This window comes from Tamandua tetradactyla (assembly GCF_023851605.1).
Source record: "Tamandua tetradactyla isolate mTamTet1 chromosome 9 unlocalized genomic scaffold, mTamTet1.pri SUPER_9_unloc_1, whole genome shotgun sequence".
NCBI lineage: Eukaryota > Metazoa > Chordata > Mammalia > Pilosa > Myrmecophagidae > Tamandua > Tamandua tetradactyla.
This window is the reverse complement of record NW_027518242.1, coordinates 77,473-98,695: the sequence shown is the minus strand read 5'-3', so window position 1 is coordinate 98,695 and position 21,223 is coordinate 77,473. Positions and strand designations below refer to the sequence as shown.

General features: G+C 35.4%; 1 long non-coding RNA gene across 1 annotated transcript in view; it reads right to left on the bottom strand.

The window, feature by feature from the left end:
* Window positions 1–416: 416 nt before the first annotated feature.
* Window positions 417–21,223, bottom strand: part of LOC143672726 (uncharacterized) — a 43,730-nt gene continuing 22,923 nt past the window's right edge. Inside the window, exons 2-3 of the long non-coding RNA XR_013170003.1 lie at window positions 2,609–2,702; window positions 417–518 (exon numbers count right to left, since the gene is read on the bottom strand). This is a non-coding gene — a long non-coding RNA (uncharacterized LOC143672726). The remainder of the gene's footprint in view (window positions 519–2,608; window positions 2,703–21,223) is intronic.

The window sequence follows — 21,223 nt, the reverse complement described above, 5'->3', positions numbered from 1 at the left end:
GACTGACTTTCCCTTTTAGTGTAGAATAATTTCCACACAAAAGGCAGAAAAGAAAAATGACTTGCTCTTTAAGCTTTGAGGTAAAACCCAAGATGTGATTTCTGATCTTCACCTCTTTAGAGTGCTCATGTCCTTGTAAGACCAGATAAGTACTGAATGAAAAACAAGCATCCAAGAGCTATCAAAGTAAGAAAACTAATATATTTTAGAAGTATTAATAACTAGAACAGTCATACATAAATATACATTAAATTCATCTTAATCTCTGGATTAAGTTTGGTAACAGGAGTTTTTAATCAAAATAATTGGCAAGAAACTACGTACCTTCCTGCTACATGGGCATTTTCAACATAAACAAGTGAAGCTTCCAATCCTTTCAACTGAACCACTGCATTGGAATCAGTTGCAAATTTTTTGATCAATCCTAAAAATTTGGACCATTCTGGGCTCTTTTCATCTTTTATTTTCTGGAAGATGTTCAGGGCTTCTTCATAACCACTTAACCTTGCTTTCCACAACTAAAAGAAAAATAATTTTTAAAACAAAATATAATTACATTTCAATGTAATATTATCTATTAAATTTTGGGTGGGAGGGGAAGAAAAAATATCTTTATCATATTGGGTAATTTGAACAAAATATTCCATGACTAGAAACAAAAAGGAAGTTCAGGAAATTCAGTTTTCAAAAACTATTAGCCATGCATCAAGTAGATATCTTGTTACTCAAGATGTAATGGAGAGGCTGGAGGGAACTGCCTGAAAATGTACAGCTGTGTTTCAGTAGCCATGTTTCTTGAGGATGATTGAATAATGATACAGCTGTCACAATGTGACTGTGTGATTGTGAAAACCTTGTGTCTGATGCTTCTTTTATCTACTTTGTCAACAAAGGAGTAGAAAATATGGAATAAAAATAAATAATAGGGGAAAAAATGCTAAAATAAATTTAGTTTAAATGCTAGTGATCAATGAAAGCAAGGGGTAAGGGGTATGGTAGATGTAATCTATTTTTTTTCTTTCCTGTGTTCATTTTATTTCTTTTTCTATTGTTTTTTATTTCTTTTTCTGAATTAATGCAAATGTTCTAAGAAATGATGAATATGCAACTAAGTGATGATATTGTGAATTACTGATTATGTATGTTGTTTTATTTTGTTTATTTTTTAAATTAATAAATAAATAAAAAACTATTATCCAATAAACCTTTTCTTATAAGTTTAACATTTGCAACATTCTGCCAAGACCATCTAAAATTCGTAACAGGTCTTGATAAAAGTATATCACTCATTAAAAAAAAGTATCTCACTTTATATCCAAGGATTAGTTCTTACATCTTTATAATATGGTATTAAAGACATGACAATTCAAACATGGAGAACTCACCCTGTTGAATCTGCCTAACCTTCAAAGTATATTGTTTTTCAGTTGTATTGGCATAATCATTAGGCAGCCTTATACTACATTGAGAAATTTTCTGATCAATAATTTATTTGTTTTAGTAAATTTCAGACACATTTACTGACCTATTCTGTTTTCATTAATTTATTCAACAGATTTTAATATATAAAAACATAGTCTTGTCCCTTGTGGAGCTTATATTCTAGCAGTAAAAAAGGACATTAACAATCATATAAATAAATGCAAAATCAACAGTGGTAAGTGCCACAAGGAAGAAGGGACTTGGTGCTATGAAATTGCATAATAGGAGGCCTATTCTGGTTGAGTCAGGAAAAGGTTTCCCTGAGAGAATTTCCTGAAACTGCTGGACTGTGTTCCAGTAGTCTTGATTCTTAAAGACCATTGCATAATAATATAGCTTTTTAAAGTGACTGTGTAATTGTGAAAACCTTCCTTTCAATTTCAAAACACATAATATAGGCAACAGCAGGGACACAACTGGAAAAAAAATCCACCAATTCTTATTGGATTAAAAAAATCTTCATGCATACTAACCAATGAAAAATTGAAAATGAAGATCTATAATCTACTACTTGACAGTTATTTGTTGTTTTAAGAATGATTGAAAATGAAAGAACTTAGAAGTACAGTTGGAGAAAACAGGATAATTTGAAAAAATACCCACTAAATGACAATAAAATAAATATAAGTTTTCTCCTTAGAATAAAATAAAATAAACCAGAATAAAAAGACTGGAAGCTTCTGATGGTAGATTGGAATACAGATTATATAGATCAAAGTACCTAAAAAATGCTGGAGTTCTATGGCAGAATTCAGAACACAACTCCAAATGAATGTTTCTTGATAGTGAAATATTACTAAATACTTAGCTACTCTGAGCATACTGTACATACGCAATAGGAGATTAAAATAACTAGTCACTCAAAAAAAAACTAGTCAGCAAATAACACTTTACAGGTACAACCTGCTTTCACTTTACTCATGTATCTGCTTTGAATTATTCCCAAAGATTCAAAAAAATACCTTTATTGAGCTAGAAAAGCACATTTCAATGAAATAAAATATTTAAAAAGGCATCACCAATTCTGAAACTAGTAATGTTTTCACATGCTCCTAAGTAAGTTAATAATATAACTCTGATAAAACAAGTTGATGACACCAAAATCTGAGTTCCAGAAAATTCTTACCTTGTGTTCACATTTCTGATCAACTGGCAGTTTCAACCACTCACTGTCATCTCCCATTGTGCTCCCAGTTTCTCCTTAGAATTACAAATAATTCCTGGCCAGATAAAAATAGATACCTATTAACTCTAGTAATCAAACAAGTCTCTTAAGACAAAATGACTTTTCTAAGATTCTTATTTTATCACGCACGTAACAATAAGAGTAAAATGCCCATTCTTTGGTTGGACCCCCTTTTAATCCTATTAATAGAACATTTTTAAAAAGTCAGTCAAAAAACCCAAATCTAACTCAACCTGTCTGGATAGATCATTTAAACAATCCAAACACAGAGAGTCCAGAATAAGAATGAGAGCCCTTAATCCTGTATAGCTCATATAATGCCTGGATAATTAAAAAGTATTGGCGAAGCCCCTTGAGGAATGGGGGAAAAATATGGAACTATTAAATTTTACCACCGGAGAAACACCAGGATACTATGCCAAACACTGGGGACACCCAAATCAAGAGGCCAAGCCCTATGATCTTGAAGCTGGCCTCTTGGGAAGTTTATGTATGCAGTGGAGAAGTTAAACCTCTCTGTAGGTGTGCCCGAGAGTCACCTTCAGAGGGGCACTTTTACTGTTCCGATGTAGCCTCTCTCTCTCTCTTTCCAAGCCCAACTCTGCAAGTGAAACCACAGCCCTCCCCCCTGCATAGGACATGACATCCAGGGATGCAAGTCTCCCTGGCAGGGTGGGGTATGACTCCCAGGGAGAAGTCTGGCCCTGGCACTATGGGATCAACAATTCCATTCTAATAAAAAGGGGGAGAGAAGTAGAACAATTAAGGTATCAGTGTCTGAGAGAGTTCAAAAAGAGTCGAGAGGCTAAACTGGAGGTCACACTTACACATGCTTCAGTTAGACATTGCTACCTATTGTAACAGCCAAACTCCAACCAAAACCATTCCTGCCAATCCTAAAGAATACCTAGGTCCATGTATAAGATTCAACAAAGGTTTCATGCACTAGGGTAATTCTCCAAAACCTACAACCTCCAGATGGGTACCTGGACCAGATAAGTCCTGAAATGCAGAGGGGCCAGTCCTTCAAGAACATTAACTAGTTCCATCCCCCATCCCTTTTTATGTACAGCTCCTCCCAACATGAAAAAGTTAGAATGGGTATAGTCCAAATACCCCCAAAGAGCAGGAGAAAGATCAAAGATGATGGTGGAGTTATACAGAGAAGTTTGGGTTTAACAAATGATTATGAGTTCTGAATCATTATACTGATATTTCCTTTAGCCTCCAATACTTTAGAGCAGCTAGAAATAAAAACTTAAAGTCATGGAATTGTAACCTATACCAAACTCTGAAATTAGTTCCACAACTAATTGTTGCCATGTACTTTGAAATTTATTGCTTTTATGTATATATGTTATTTAAAGAGGAGGAGTATAACAGAAGATAGAATTTAATAAATGAGTTTGACTGCTGAATCATTATATTGATATTTCTGTTGGTCTCTAGTGTCTTGGAGCAATAGAAGAAAAAATGAATTGTCCATCTGCATCCCATGCCAAACTTTAAAATCTGTTCTACAACTACTTGTTAAGATGTACTTGGAAACTTACTGCATTTTTTATATATTATATTTAATAATTAAAAAAGTAAAAAACAAAACAAAACCACCTAAATCTACCTAGAAAGGATGAACACAATTGCTTAAAACCAAACAAACAAAAAAAGTACTTATATATTTTTCCCAAATGGGAACTTTTTAGATATATGAGAGAACTAGATTTAAACTGAAGAGTTGTACCACCTAGCTTTTTAAAAAGTCAAGAAAAGAGTTTCAGAGAGAGTTATGCTTTCAAGTAATCTAAAATTCCTTACAGGATATAATCAATATAGAGAATTTCAATGCTACCCAGCTCTCTTCCTAAACCTAGTATACTTGATCCTAGTCAAATGTTTATATAAACTAGTAAAAAAAATGAACTCATTGATGAATGAGTCCTATATGTTCTTTTTTTTTAATTGTAACATTTGTTCCACCTGTTATTTATTTTTATTCCATATGTTCTACTTCTCTGTTAACAAGGTAGATAAAAGGAGCATCAGACACAAGGTTTTCATAATCACACAGTCACATTGTGAAAGCTATATCATTACACAGTCATCCTCAAAAAACATGGCTACTGGAACACAGCTCTGCATTTTCAGGCAGTTCCCTCCAGCCTCTCCACTACATTTTGAATAACAAGGTGATATCTACTCAATGCGTAAGAAGAACCTCCAGGATAACCTCTGGACTCTGTTTGGAATCTCTCAGCCATTGACACTTTGTCTCATTTCACTCTTCCCCCTTTTGGTCGAGAAGGCTTTCTTAATCCCTTGATGCTGAGTCTCAGCTCATTCTAGGGTTTTTCTCAATCCCTTGATGTTGAGTCTCAGCTCATTCTAGGATTTCTACCCCTTGTTGCCAGGAAGGTCCACACCCGGTGGTAAGTTTGCGTGTTGGGTTGGCTGGAGAGAGAGGCCACATTTGAGCAACAAAAGAGGTTCTCTTGGGGGTGATTCTTAGGCCTGAATTTTAAGTAGACTTGACCTATCCTTTGTGGGGTTAAGTTTCATATGAACAAACCCCAAAACTGGGGGTCAGCCTATAGCTTTGGTTGTCCACACTGCTTGTGAGAATATCAAGAATTCGACTTGGGGAAGTTGAATTTCTCCCCGTTCTCACCACTCCCCAAAGGGGACTTTGCAAATACTTTTCCACTCACTGATCAAATCACTCTGGGTTTCATCAGGGCATCACTCTGGACAAACCAACAAAATCTCATGTTCTACTCAAGATTCCAAGTACTTATGGTGTTCGACCAAGCTATCTACATAAGTTATATTAGGAAATGCACTAGTCAAAATATAAATTTTGTACCAAATAAACATTTTTTGTTTTAGTCTCACACATAAGTTGAAATTTTGAAATATTACCATCTATTTTCAGCACCCTGCTATATATTCTTTATATTAAACCATTTCTTAGTAAAGTTTACTGTTAACATCCCTTTATATGCCTTTCATTTAGATAATCTTTTTTTTTCCTGATTATAAAATTAATATAATGGGCAGGCCATGGTGGCTCAGCAGGCAGAGTTCTAGCCTGCCATGCCAGAGACCCGGGTTTGACTCCTGGTGCCTGTCCATGAAAAAACAAAAACAAAAATGTAGTATTAAATAACTGCAAAAAAATTTGGGAATCACAGAAAATACACAGTATTAAGTCACAAATTCGTCATCCACTGGGAATCATGAAAACTCAAGTGTGTGTCATTTCAGACTTTTTTCAATGCACATGTAGTGTATAAATTATATGAAAATATATGGGATAATCCTATTTTATAATCTTGTTCTTATACAGTCACCAAACATTTCCCTACATTTGAGAACATGATACTTAAAGACTGCACAGCACTTCATTTTATGAATGTACCATAACTGCTAATCCTACTACTGGACATTTAATTTTTCCCCCCAATTTCTCAATCTCATAAATAACATATAAACCGCCCCCCTCCACCCCCCACAGAACAAATCTTTTTTCTCCTCCCAAGTCCTAGCTTGACATAATATATTTTCAATATATATTTGTTGAATAAATAAACTACTATGAACCAGGTACTCTGCAAAGTACATTTTAAACATGTTAATTCATTTTGTACTAACAACTAGACAAAAGATAGATAGTTCCACTACTTACACTCTAGGCTCCCAGAATTAAGAAAGTTACCAGAACAATGGAAAAAACAAGCAGTAAAACCAAATGAGGATTTTAAAGTCTATATGACTCTCACATTACATATTATTGCCTCCCATCAAAATGAAAAAGCTATCCCAGGGAAAGTTATATATTCAAATACAAAGATGGAATTCTAGAAATTTATTAGAATCTGTAGAACTTTGATTAAGACTTCTCTCCAAAATCCCTAGGACCCTTGTAAAACAGAAGTATGTTACTATGAAAGTCTATGAAAGTCAAACTTTAATAGAAAATCAAGAGGAACTCAACTCCCTCCATTGCTGTATTTAAGAGTAAAACAGTTTGGAAAACAGTATTACATTATCGAGAGTGAAGATGTACATCTCTATTACCCAGCAACTCCATTCTTCAAGTTAACTGCACCAGAATACTTATACAAGGAAGTTTATAGCAATATTGTTCACAATAGCCAAAAGTTGGAAACAATTTACATGGTTCATCAAAAACAGAATGAATAAATATTACCTGGGGTACAATATTATACAGCTGTGAAAATGAAGGAACAAAACAGTGCTCATACTTTCAGTACTGAAAAACTAGTCCTTTAAATTTTCAATGCATTGTGCACAAATAGATGTATTTATAAATATAATAAAAATTAGTTTCTAGATCTGTGAATTTAAAAGTTTCCCCAGGTAATTCTTTAGTGCAGCAAGGGTAAAAGAACTCTAAGTTACACTCTTATCTAAAGTTTGAAGTACATTGGAATCTCAGGTAGGACATGAGATTTTGTTGGTTGGTCCAGAGTGATGCCCCGATGAATCCCAGAGTGATTTGATAAGTGACTGGAAAAATATTTGCAAGTCCCCTTTGGGGAATGGTGAGAGCGGGGAGAAATTCAACTTCCCCAAGTTGAATTCTTGATATTCTCACAAGCAGTGTGGACAACCAAAGCTATAGGCTGAGCCCCCAGTCTTGGGGTTTGTTCATATGAAACTTAACCCCACAAAGAATAGGTCAAGTCTACTTAAAATTTAGGCCTAAAAGTCATCCCCAAGAGAGCCTCTTTTGTTGCTCAGATGTGGCCTCTCTCTCCAGCCAACATGACGAGCAGTCTCACCACCCTCCCCCTCTCTCTGTGGGACATGACTCCCAGGGGTGTGGACCTTCTGGCAACGTGGGACAGAGATCCTAGAATGAGCTGAGACTCAGCATCAAGGGACTGAGAAAAGCCCTAGAATGAGCTGAGACTTAGCATCAAGGGATTGAGAAAACCTTCTCAACCAAAAGGGGAAAAAGGGAAATGAGACAAAGTGTCAATGGCTGAGAGATTCCAAACAGGGTCGAGAGGTTATCCTGGAGGTTATTCTTGTGCATTAAGTAGATATCACCTCATTATTCAAGATGTAACGGAGAGGCTAGAGGGAACTGCCTGAAAATGTAGAGCTGTGTTCCAGTAGCCATGTTTCTTGATGATGATTGAACAATGATATAGCTTTCACAATGAGACTCTGTGAATGTGAAAACCTTGTGTCTGATGCTCCTTTTAGCTACTATATCAACAGAAGAGCAGAACATATGGAATAAAAATAAATAATAGGGAGAACAAATATTAAAATAAATTTAGTTTGAAATGCTAGTGGTAAATGAAAGTGAGGGGTAAGATGTATGGTATGTATAATCTTTTTTTCCTCTATTATCATTTTATTTCTTTTTTTGCTGTCTTTTTATTGTTCTAAATCAATGCAAATGTTCTAAGAAATGATGAATATGCAACTATGTGATGATATTAAGAATTACTGATTGTGTATGTAGAATGGAATGATATCTTAATGTTTTGTTAGTTATTTTTTAATAAAAAAAGTTAAAAAAAAGTTTGAAGTACAAAGTAATCCTTCCTTTCTGCGTTTTCAAAAAGAAACACTCAATGATATCTCTGAAAACATTCTTCAAGCAAGAGTATGTGAACAATAATATCTGACTGTTGGTTTCCTGGAGTCCACTAGAATACTTTTTCTTTTTTACCTGTTGGTTTTATTTTTCTTTTACAAACAGGAAGAAAAAGGCTATGCTTACATAAAATTTAGAAATAACACCTTCAACTTTATACTCTGGGTTTTAAAAATTTGTCTTGATTTTATTTCTTTCTATCCAAAGGAAACAACTGCTTCATACCAAAACTCCCCCAGGCACTGAAATAATCGAGGCAGTGTTTGTGTATGTATGTGACACTGGGGTTCTTGCTCTTTGTGTTTACCTTCTTTCAGGATGTATTAAGAAAAGGATAGCTTTACTAATTTTACCCATATCTTAATTTTAAAATAAAATGTGTGACATATGTAAGAATATATATGCAACATATATGAGCTATGAAGCATTACAGTAAATTCCACACATCAACCCCCCACCCCAATCTAAGACTGAAACACTACCAATACCATCGTTGCATCTGTGTCTTTCCTATCCCAGCCTTCTTCCCAAAGAAGAACTTACTGAAGTTTTAGTTTTATGGCATAGTCATTTATTCACATATACTTAAACAAAATTAGCTGTGCCTGTTAATAAACCATTTAGTCTTCTGTAATTTCCTTTCTCACTCAGTATTTTGTTTGTAAATGTTATCCACGTGGTGAAGAATATCTCAAAGTACGCTCCAAACACTTGTACTGATTCACAAACTGCTATCACTCAGAGATCAGATGAACACAGAAATTGAGACAAGTGTTTAGAAACTTTCATTGTATCTATTCTAACTTCTTTTACTATGGTAGATTTAAGGACTGAAAAAAGTTCAGTATGGTTAAAGTATAAAACACAAGGAGAGTGAGACTTTCAGTGCAAAGTGAGACTAAAGAGTGAATAAGCAGTCAGTGTCATGGTCAGGTTCATGTGTCAACTTGGCCAAGTTGTGGTACTTGTTTGGTTGGGCAAGTGCTGGCCTGTCTGTTGCGATGAGGACATTTCATAGAACTAGATCATGATCACGTCAGCTGCATCCACAGCTGATTCCATTTGTAATCAGCCAATGGGGAGTATCTTCTGCAATCTGTGATGCTTAATCTAATCACCAGAAGCATTTTAAGGAGGATTCAGAAGAGACAGGCTCTCTTCCTGCTTCAGCTGGTGAGCCTCTCCTGTGGAGTTCATCCAGACCTTCCATCAGAATCATCGGCTTCACAGTCTGCCCTGTGAATTTTGGACTCTGCGTTCCCATGGTCACGTGAGACAGTTTTATAAATTTTATATTTGCAAGTGTTCCCTGTTGATTCTGTTTCTCTAGAGAACCCTAACTAATACAGTCAGACTCTGGAAAGCCTTATAAAGCAGTATTAAGGAATTAGGAATTTACGTCAAGAGCAAAAAGGAGACTTAGGAGGATCATTAGTAGGAAAATTACATATGCTATTTACCTTGAATTTCTTTGCAAATCAAAACCACAATAAGACTGCTCTTCATATCCATTAGAATGAATATTATGAAAAAAGTGAAAACAAGTGTTGGCAAGAATGCAGAGAAATTGGAATTTCTATACACTGCTAGTGAGAATTTAAAATGATGCATCTGCTGTGGAAATAGTGTGATGGCTCCTCAAAAAGCAACATGTAGAGTTATCATATGACCAGGCAATTCTACTGCAAGATATATATATATACAAAAGAATTGAAGACAGGATGCAGTTCTAGCTAATGATATTAGCCTGATTCACAATAGCCAAAAGGTAGACACAATCCAAGTGTCCATCAGAGATCAATGGATAAATAAAATATGGTATAGTCATACAATGGAATATTATTCAGTCACAAAAAATGAAGTTCTGATACATGTTACAATACAAATGGACCTTAAAATCATTATGCTAAGTGAAATAAGCCAGACACAAAAGGACAAATATTATATGATTCCATTTATCTGAGATATCTAGCATAAGCAAATTCAAGAGACATATGGTTAGAGGTTATGATGGACTGGGGGGAGGTGGAAATGGGGATTTACTACTTAATGGCTAATTGTTTGTGGTAATGAAAGAGTTTTGAGTAATGGATGGTAATTTGGACTTGTAAATGTCATTAATGCTACCGAACATACACTAAAAAATGTTAAAAAACAATTCAAGATTAACACAAAAAATCCCTGTTGTTCCTATATTCAGCAAAGAGCAATCTGAAGAAGAAAGGGAGCAATTCCATTTATAATACCATGTGAAAAATTAAATACTTAGGAATAAATTTAACCAAGGATACAAAAGACTTATACACTGTAAACTTTAAAACATGCTGAATGGGTCTTAGGCCAGATAAGCCCTGGAACCCAGAGTTACCAGTCTCTATAAGGGCATCAACCAGCAGCACGCCCCTATCCTATAATGTGGATACCCCTTTTTAACATGAAGTTAGAATGGTCATTGCCCAAATATCCCTAAAGAGTTGGAAAAGGATCAAAGGAGGAGGAGGAGCTGCTTCAGAGAAGGCAAGATTTAACAAGTGAGTATGACTACTGAATCATTGTGCTGATATTTCTTTTTTAGTCTCAGTGTCTTATAGTAGCTAGAAAGAAATACTGAAATGATAGAACTATAACCCAATGTACTGTGGTTTTTTTGTACATATGCTATATTTCACAATAAAAATGTAAATAAAAAAACACTTGCTGATTGTATATGTAGAATGGAATGATGTTAATATTTTTGTTTGTTGTTAATTTTTTTAATTAATAAATAAAATTTTTAAAAAATTGCTGAAAGAAATTAAATAAGTCCTAAATGAATGGCAGGACAGCCCATGTTCATGGGCTGGAAGTTAATATTGTTAATGTCAGTCAGCAATTACCCAAAACAATGTACAAATTCAACACAATCTCTATCAAAATTCCAACAGCCTTTTTTTTGCAAGAATGGAAAACCTGATCCTCAAGTTTATATGGAATTGCACGGGAGCCTCAAACAGTCAAAACAATATTTAAAAGGAAGAAGACTGGAGGACTGACAATTTGACGATTTCAAATTGTACTATAAAAGCTACAGTAATGATAACTGTAGAACTGGCATAATGATAGACAAAATGATCAATGGAGCAGAACCGAAGGTCCACCTATAGACCCACACATCAATGGCAAAGTGATTTTTCAAATGGTGCTAAGTACATGCAGTGCAGAAAAAATAGTTTCTTCCAACACATGATGCTGAAAAAAACTGGATATCTACACGCAAGAATGATATTAGACCCTCCCCCCACCTCACACCATATAAAAAGTAACTCAAAATGGATCCAAGACCTCTGGAGGTCACTCTTATGCAAGATGCAGTTAGATATTGCTACCTGTCATAACTTGCCAAACCCCAACTAAAACCATTCCAGCCAATCCTCAAGAACAGCTAGGGCAGTATTTAAGATTCTACAAAGGTTCCATGCACTAAGGTAACTTTCCAGAAACCTACAGCTTCCAGATGGGTCCCTGAACCAGACAAACTCTGAAACCTAGAGGGCCCAGCTTCTCCAGAACATCAGTTCCACCTCCTTACCCCATATTATTCACAGCCCCTTCCAACATGAAAAAAGTTAGAATAACCATAGCCCAAATACCCTTAAAGAATGGGATAGAAAGATCAAAGGTGATGGTGGAGTTATACATGAGAAGATAGGACTTAACAAATGAATATGAATGCTGAATCATTAAATTGTTATTTCTTTTAGTCTCTAGTATCTTAGAGCAACTAGAAGTGAAGACAAAAATTGTGGAATTGTAACCCATAACAAACTCTGAAATCTGTTCAACAACTAGTTGTTGTGCTGTGCTTTGAAATTAATTGCTTTTTTGTATATATGTTATTTTTTATAAAAAAGAAAAGTCGATTGTGATGATAAAAAAAAATATTCCTTCTAGCCACCTATGTAGCCCATGACAAACTCTTGGATCTGCCCTATAACTACTTGTTGAAGAGTGCTTTGAAAACTATAGCTTTTTCCTTTCTTTGCTTTGTATATATGTTATATTATACAAGTTTAAAAAGTTATGAACATTAAAAAAAATGGATCCAAGCCTTAAATATAAGAGCTATAAAACTCTTAGAAGATTGTTGCTTCCTATGAAATGGAGCTCGAAGGATATTAAGGAATGATGAGAAAGAAAGAATGAAAGACAGACAAAGATGGGTTCAGGTGGTCTGAAGCTCAGCGATAACAGACCAGCGCCATCAGACAACTTTATTCTTAACTGGTTCCTGCTTATATACTGCAGGGTTCACGTGACAAAGAGTATGCATGCACCTGGTGAGAATACAGAGTGCTTACTTAAGATGACCAAAAAGCACCTGGGGCTTAAGACAAAACAAACATTCTCTCTCTCCCAGACTGTTCTCCATTAAGCAAATAACTGTCTCCTCAAGTTCTTGCAGCCACTTTAACGCCAGCTGCTCCCAACAAATTCTGCAGGTCTTGTTTTAACCCTTGGCTCCTACAGAAGATAGCATAGGAACAAACCTTCATGACCAGAGATTGAGCAATGGGTTCTTAGACATGACACCAAAAGCATGAACAACAAAAGAAACAATAGATAAGTTTGATTCATCAATATTAAGACCTTAAGAAATCAAGAAAGTGAAAAAGCATCCTACGCAATGGGAGAAAGTAGCTGCCAATCACATAATGGATAAGGTCTTAACAATCCAAAATATAGAAAGAACTTTAACAATGCAACACCAAAAAGATAACAACCCATTTTAGAAACGGGCAAACAAAATAAGATACACGAATGGCCAATAAGCACATAAAAAGATGCCCATCATCATTAGCCTTTTGGAAAATGCAAATTAAAACCACAGTGATTGCAATGGGCTTTGAAATTTATTGTTTTTGAATATATGTTATTTTTCACAAAAAAGAAAGTCAATTGTGATGATAAATGCACTGCAATAGGTAACAAAAACCACAGTGAGATACCACTTCATACCCACAACTATTATTTCAAAAACAGAAAATAATAAGTGCCAATGAGGATGTAGAGAAATTGAAGCCCTAGTGCACTGGTGGTGGGTAAAATGGTACAGCCACTGTGGAAAGAAATAGGGAGATTACTTAAAAAGGTAAATATAGAATTACCATAAGACCTTGCAATTCCACTTTTAGGTATATACCCACAGAGTGTGAAAATAAGATCTCAAATAGATACTTGTACACCAGCTTTGTTCACAATAGCCAAAAGGTGGAAACAACCCACGTATTCACCAAAAAGTGAATGGTTAAACAAATGTGGTGCATATACTCAATGGAACATTATTCAGCCATAAGAAAGAAGAAAGTTAGGAAACATGCTGCAACATGGAAGAATCTATATACTCAATGAAATAAGCAAGGGCAAATGTTGTAAGATATCACTTATAAGAGATGATGAGAAATAAATTCCCAGAGATAAAGTAAATTAGAGGTTATCACAGGATGAGGAGAGGGGGAAGGAGGAGTGTTTATTTGCCAAAAACAACAACAAAAACCCAATTAAGTCAATTAAAGAAGGGTTAACATGGGGGGGTCAGTGCATGTGTAGCTCAGTGGTAGAATTTTCACCTGCCGTGTGGGAGACCGGGTTTGACTCACAGTCCATGTACTCCCCCAAAGAAACAAAAGCAAGCAAAACAAACATATAAAAAGCAAACAAATTTAAATGGGGCTGCAATAATGGTAAATTTACATGGAAAAATAACGAAATGTGACCCCGTCATACAGCATACAACAACAAAAGGGGGGGGTTAACATGACAAATTTCTGTGTGTGTGTGTGTGTGTGTGTGTGTGTGTGTGTGTGTGTGTGTGTGTGTGTGTGTGTGTGTGGAAACCAGTTAGAAGGCTGTGAAAAGAGTCTAAATGGAGGCCCAGGGGAGAACCTTCCTTTCCACTCGGCATCAGTCCATTGAAAGGCTTGAACATGTCCAGTGAGCAAAAGGGAAGAGGGATTCTTCCAAAGGTTTGATGAGAAGGCCCCAGCTCCTTTTACCTATTCCAGTCTCCCATAATTTGAGTGTACATATTAATGATCTAAAACCATGACATACTTGACAACAAAAAAGAAGAAATCTTTCAATTGCTGAATTTAACAATGAAAAGAAAGACAAGAGGGAGAAGGCTGTGAAGAAAATGACTGCTTCTAGGACTGTGGGGAAAGATGTTAGCAAGACCATTTGGAGATCAGCAAGAATTATCTGTAGGCCCCTGAGATTCTCCAAGACCCTTCAGCAAGACCATGATATCAGAGATATTTTTATAATAATGCTTAGCAGATATTTCTGGTAATTCTAAAGTTATGATGAACCAAAATACTTTTATCTTATAATACATTTTCATAATCACATTTCATAACATGATATAAAAATGATTCTTACTAGTGACAAAGCCCCAAGTTCTTCTATTATTATTGTGGTTTATTGCCTACATCCTTAACTGCAGAAAAAGCTATATTTTAGTTTGAGGTTAGTGAAAATAAAAATGTAATTATTTTCCCATTCAAGTTCAGACGCTCTGAATTCTAACTCCAAGTTAAATCCCCTGATCTACCTTCCAAATTCTGTGATAACATGAATTACTTTCAAAGATTTTATAGTGCTATTTACAATTTTCCCAAAGTTCCTTTTAAAACAATGATACCAACCCATATTTTACTAGCATTTTAAACAAGTATTTTCACAATCATTCTCTTACTTGAGATTTAGTGAATAACACATTTAATCACTTCTATGTATTTCAGAATAGAAGTACTACCACATTGTTATACTACCTCATTCTGTTTCTTTCTCTCTCTTATTTACTTATTATTATTATTATTTTTTGGTATTATTCTTGGTTAGGTAGCCTTTACCTACTGACTACAAGATTCTCTTGAGCAAATGCTTTGTCTTATTCATCCCTGAATAATCACAAGTTTTGGGGTGGGGGTGGGTGGTGACAGAAATGGGATAAAGCATGTACCATTATTTCCCTTTTATGTATGGAGAAATAGAGATTCAGTGAGGTTATTAAGTGTCTTGCTCAAGGTCACTTAAGTAGTGAAAACTGGACTAGAAGAGATTTCTTAATTCCTTGTTGGTGAGATTCCTACAACTTACCTTTATCTATATAAAAAGATTCATACTTCACAAATAAGATTTTGGTAATTACTTAAGTCATTGAAATGCTGTGAAAAGGAAATGAAATTATATGTGAAAAGCAAGCTTATTTGTTCCAAAGGATGTAGTAATTTAGAGAAATTTAAAATATAACTCATTGGGAAGGAGAAAGCAAATCTAGTCAGCAGCTACCTAATAATCAAGCCTAATTGCCCTACTGGGCCTTAAAACACTGTTTATCTGATCTGCTTCTTGGATAACACAAGAATAACTATAGTTTTAATTGTGTTTTACAAATCAAAACCACGATGAAAAACTGCTTCACATCCACAAGGATGGATATGAAAAAGCAAACACACAGAAACAGCAAGTTTGGAAAAGATGTGGAGAAAATAGCAAGTGCTGGTAAAGATGTGGAGAAACAGGAACCTTTGGGCAATGTTGGTGGAGCTATAAAATGGTACAACCGCTATGGAAAGCAGTTTAGTGATTCCTCGAAAAATTTAACACAGAATTACCAGATGACTTGACAAACTCATTTCTAGGTTTATACCAAAAAAAACTGAAAGCAGGGAATCATATTTGTACACCAACATTCACAAAAGCATTATTTGCAATAGCCAAAGGTGGAAGCAACCCAAATGCCCATCAGCAGATGGATGGATAAACAAAATGTGGTATATCCATACAATGAAATATTATTCATCCAAGACAGGAATGAAGTTCTGATACATTCTACAACATGGATGAACCATAACATTACCTAATGAAATAAGCCAGACACAAAAAGACAAATACTATATGATTCTACTTATCTAAAATATCTAGAATAACCAAATTCAGAGACTTGAAAGGAGATTAGAGTTTTCCAGGGGCTGTGGGAAGGGAAATGGGAAGTTTTTGTATACTGGGTACAGAGTTTCAGTTTGGCGTGATGAAAAAGTTTTGGTAATGGATAGTGGTGATGGCAGCACAACGTTGTAAAAGCAATTAATGACCTTGAGTTGTATATTTAAAAATGGTAAAGTGGCAAATTTTATGTTATGTATTTGTATTTACAATAATATTTTAAATCACAAAAAACCTGAACAAAAAAAATTGATTGTGGTGATGGTTAAACAGAATGTGCTGAGTGAATTGTATGGTTTGAAAGGATGTATGTCCCCTAGAAAAGCCATGTTTTAATCAAAATCCCATTTTATAATGGCAGAATAATCCCTATTCAATACTGTATGCTTAAATCTGTAATTAGATCATCTCCCTGAAGATGTATCCCAATCAAGAATGGTTGTTAAACTGGATTAGGGGAGGTATGTCTCCACTCATTTGGGTGGGTCTTGATTAGGTTCTGGAGTCCTATAAAAGAGGGGACACTTTGGAGACTAAGAAATTCAGAAAGAACAGAGCAGAATGACATAGTCAAAAGAAGTAGAATCCACCAGCCAGCACCCTTCAAAGATGAAGAAGGAAAATGCCTCCTGGGAGCTTCATGAAACAGGAAGCCAGGAGAAGAAGTTAGCAGATGAGGCCATGTTCACCAAGTGCCTACTTACATGAGAGAGGAACCCTGACCGTGTACACCATGTGCCTTTCCATATCAGAGAGAAACTCTGTGTTCACCATGTGCCCTTCTATTGGGAGAGAAACTCTGAACTTCATCAGCCTTCTTGAACCAAAGTGTCTCTCCCTGGATTAGATTGGACATTTCTATAGACTTGTTTTAATTGGGACATCTTCTCGGCCTTAGAACTATTAACTAGCAACTAATTAAATTCCCCTTGTAAAAAGCCATTCTGTTTCTGGTATATTGCATTCCAGCAGCTAGCAAGCTAGAACATATGATATGTGAATTATATCTCAATAAAGCTGAAAAAAAAGAATGAAAACAAAATAAAGTTTAGCAAAAGCCCTTAGGAAATAAAAATTCATTAATGTTATCAATCACTTACATATGCATGGACTGGCTGTAAAGGTTGAGTCCTCTTTAATAACAAGATCCAATAACAAGGATTACCCCATTTCAATTTTTACCTTAAGTTCCCATTCACTGAATTTCTCTTTGGGCAAATTTCAAGGAGTTCACAGTAGTTACAAACAAGGCATGTAAAGAGTCATGATATGCATCAATAGGTGGAAACTACCATAAGCAAGGGGGTATATAAGGGATATGGAAGTTCAAAGATGGGATTGACCAACAGCAAGTGAGTCATGGTCATTTGCTAGTATCGTTTGAACAATGGTAGGTGAGGTTCTTCAAAGATAAGGTTGAAAGGGGGATACTACAGATTGAGGAAATAAGAAAGGTCAAGCTTTGGAGGTAGGAAAGTACTGAGCAAGTTCAAGGAACAATGAATCCAATATTTATTGGGCTGTAAGACTAGAAAGGAAAACTAGGATCAGATCATGTACAGTCTTGAATATTAGTCAAAACAGCAAGGGATGCTAATGAATTGAACCTGGGGAAATGACATGATCATATACACCTTACAAAGATAAAGCTGTGTAGAATGAATTGGAAGGGAGAGAAAGTAGAGACTTCATACAGAAAACGCTGTAGTACTCAAGACTATGGGGCTGGAACTAGGAGTTTTGGTAGTAGAACTGGAAAAGATAGGCAGGGGAGACTGATGGGAGTTACGTTACCGAGAGAGAGAATCACAAAGACTTAGAACACGGGAGTCAACAAGACAAGGCATCTCCAAACTAGGTGGCTGGGAGAATAAAGATACCAATGACAGGAAAATGTAAGAAGGATGTTCTGGGCTGTCTGCTCTCAGGGAGTGGAGGAGAGGTGAGGAATCAGAGGAATTTGGTTTCTGACTTGAGAAATAAAATCTCTGAGTGGTTGCAAATGTGGCACTGGGGATGACCAGTGGACTCTGACTTCATAAACAAAGATACAGGAAACCAAATTTCTGCTACATGGCAGGGTTCAATACCTTAAGGGCGAATCAAATTGCACTGAAGAGAAGCATAAACCAAATTAATTTGAACTATATATGATGCTTACCATGGTCCATTCAATCTAGTCTTACAACCAATACTTAGAAATTTCAAATTATTCAGTGATTTCATGAGTAAAATCATAGACTAAAACAGGCAAAAGCAAGGTCAGTTAAAAAAAATCTGTTCTACAGAAATATTATTACCTTAAACCACTGATATATCTAAAGATGTTTTCCAAAGAGCTTGAATGGTCAATTGTTGATGAAAAGGGTTTAGATGTAATTGTTTATTTTTAGACCAGAGGTTAAGAAATGTTTCCAAGGTTATTTATAAAAGCAGAACATAGAATAAATTCCAACCTGTCTAATTTTTTAGTTCAGTATTCAAATAAGAAATTACCCATTAAATATGCCTTATGTATGGTCACAGACTGTAGACCCCAGCGATCCATGCATTTTCTCATACCTCAACAAGCTAACAGTAAGATACATTGAGATTGATAAGTAATATGAGAGCTGAACCTAGAACCTATGTTTTTTCTCAGTCCCCTACCTGAGGATCCACGTATGATTTCCTTCTATTTTAAATTTCTGTTTTGACAGTCCACAGGAATAAGTTATAGAGCTACTTAACAGATTAGTTTAGCCTTTTATTAGGGAAATGTAACTATTTTTATGGCATATTCCCAAACTCTTAACCTACAAAAGCTCTTCCCTATCACAATATAACAGATCTAGATTTGATTACATTCCTAGATTTTTACTTTTGGCTAAGGCTATGCTATCATAGAAACACAGAATGAGTTTGCAGAAACTTTCCAACCACTAAAAAAGCAACCACTCTAAATGACCAAGGTGTGATGATTGGCTCATTCAAAAAGGGATAATAATTACAAAACAAGGCTAAAACAGAATGCAGGTACATGCCCAGAAATCTTCACTCAAACTGTATCTAGGAAGGACACAGGATTAAAGAAGTGTAACAATTATATAACTATCACAGAAAATTTAAGATTTTTCTTATTTGGCCAAGGCCAGCCAAAATCCCATCTTTAAGCAGCTCGTAACAAAAATACAAGTGTCTCTTTAATTTTAAAAAAGCTCACTGCCTCCAGGCATTCCCCATAACAAGGACAAGAGTTGGGCTCTTAGGAGAAAAACTAATGGAAGAAATTATCACTGAAAATTTCCCAACTCTTATGAAAGACCTAAAATTACAGATCCAAGAAGTGCAGCGCACCCCAAAGACATTAGACCCAAATAGGCATTCCCCAAGACACTCACTAGTTAGAATGTCAGAGGTCAAAGAGAAAGAGAGGGTCTTGAAAGCAGCGAGAGAGAAGCAATCCATCACATACAAGGGAAACCCAATAAGACTATGTGTAGATTTCTCAGCAGAAACCATGGAAGCTAGAAGACAGTGGGATGATATATTTAAGTTACTAAAAGAGAAAAACTGCCAACCAAGACTCCTATATCCAGCAAAATTGTCCTTCAAAAATGAGGGAGAAATTAAAACATTCTCAGACAAAAAGTCACTGAGAGAATTTGTGACCAAGAGACCAGCTCTGCAAGAAATACTAAAGGGAGCACTAGAGTCAGATACAAAAAGACAGAAGAGAGAGGCATGGAGAAGAGTGTAGAAAGAAGGAAAGTCAGATATGATATATATAATACAAAAGGCAAAATGGTAGAGGAAAATATTATCCAAACAGTAATAACATTAAATGTTAATGGACTGAATTCCCCAATCAAAAGACATAGACTGGCAGAATGGATTAAAAAACAGGATCCTTCTATATGCTGTCTACAGGAAACACATCTTAGACCCAAAGATAAACATAGGTTGAAAGTGAAAGGTTGGGAAAAGATATTTCATGCAAATAACAACCAGAAAAGAGCAGGAGTGGCTATACTAATATCCAACAAATTAGACTTCAAATGTAAAGCAGTTAAAAGAGACAAAGAAGGACACTATATACTAATAAAAGGAACAATTAAACAAGAAGACATAACAATCATAAATATTTATGCACCGAACCAGAATGCCCCAAAATACGTGAGGAATACACTGCAAACACTGAAAAGGGAAATAGACACATATACCATAATAGTTGGAGACTTCAAATCACCACTCTCATCAATGGACAGAACATCTAGACAGAGGATCAATAAAGAAATAGAGAATCTGAATATTACTATAAATGAGCTTGACTTAACAGACATTTATAGGACATTACATCCCACAACAGCAGGATACACCTTTTTTTCAAGGGCTCATGGATCATTCCCAAAGATAGACCATATGCTGGGTCACAAAGCAAGTCTTAACAAATTTAAAATGTTTGAAATCATACACAACACTTTCTCGGATCATAAAGGAATGAAGTTGGAAATCAATAATAGGCGGAGTCCCAGAAAATTCACAAATACATGGAGGCTCAACAACACACTCTTAAACAACAAGTGGGTCAAAGAAGAAATTGCAAGAGAAATTAGTAAATACCTAGAGGCGAATGAAAATGAAGACACAACATATCAAAACTTATGGGACGCAGCAAAGGCAGTGCTAAGAGGGAAATTTATTGCCCTAAATGCCTTTATCAGAAAAGAAGAAAAGGCAAAAATGCAGGAATTAACGGTCCACTTGGAAGAACTGGAGAAAGAACAGCAAACTAATCCCAAAGCAAGCAAAAGGAAAGAAATAACAAAGATTAGAGCAGAAATAAATGAAATTGAAAACATGAAAACAATAGAGAAAATCAATAAGACCAGAAGTTGGTTCTATGAGAAAATCAATAAGATTGATGGGCCCTTATCAAGATTGACAAAAAGAAGAAG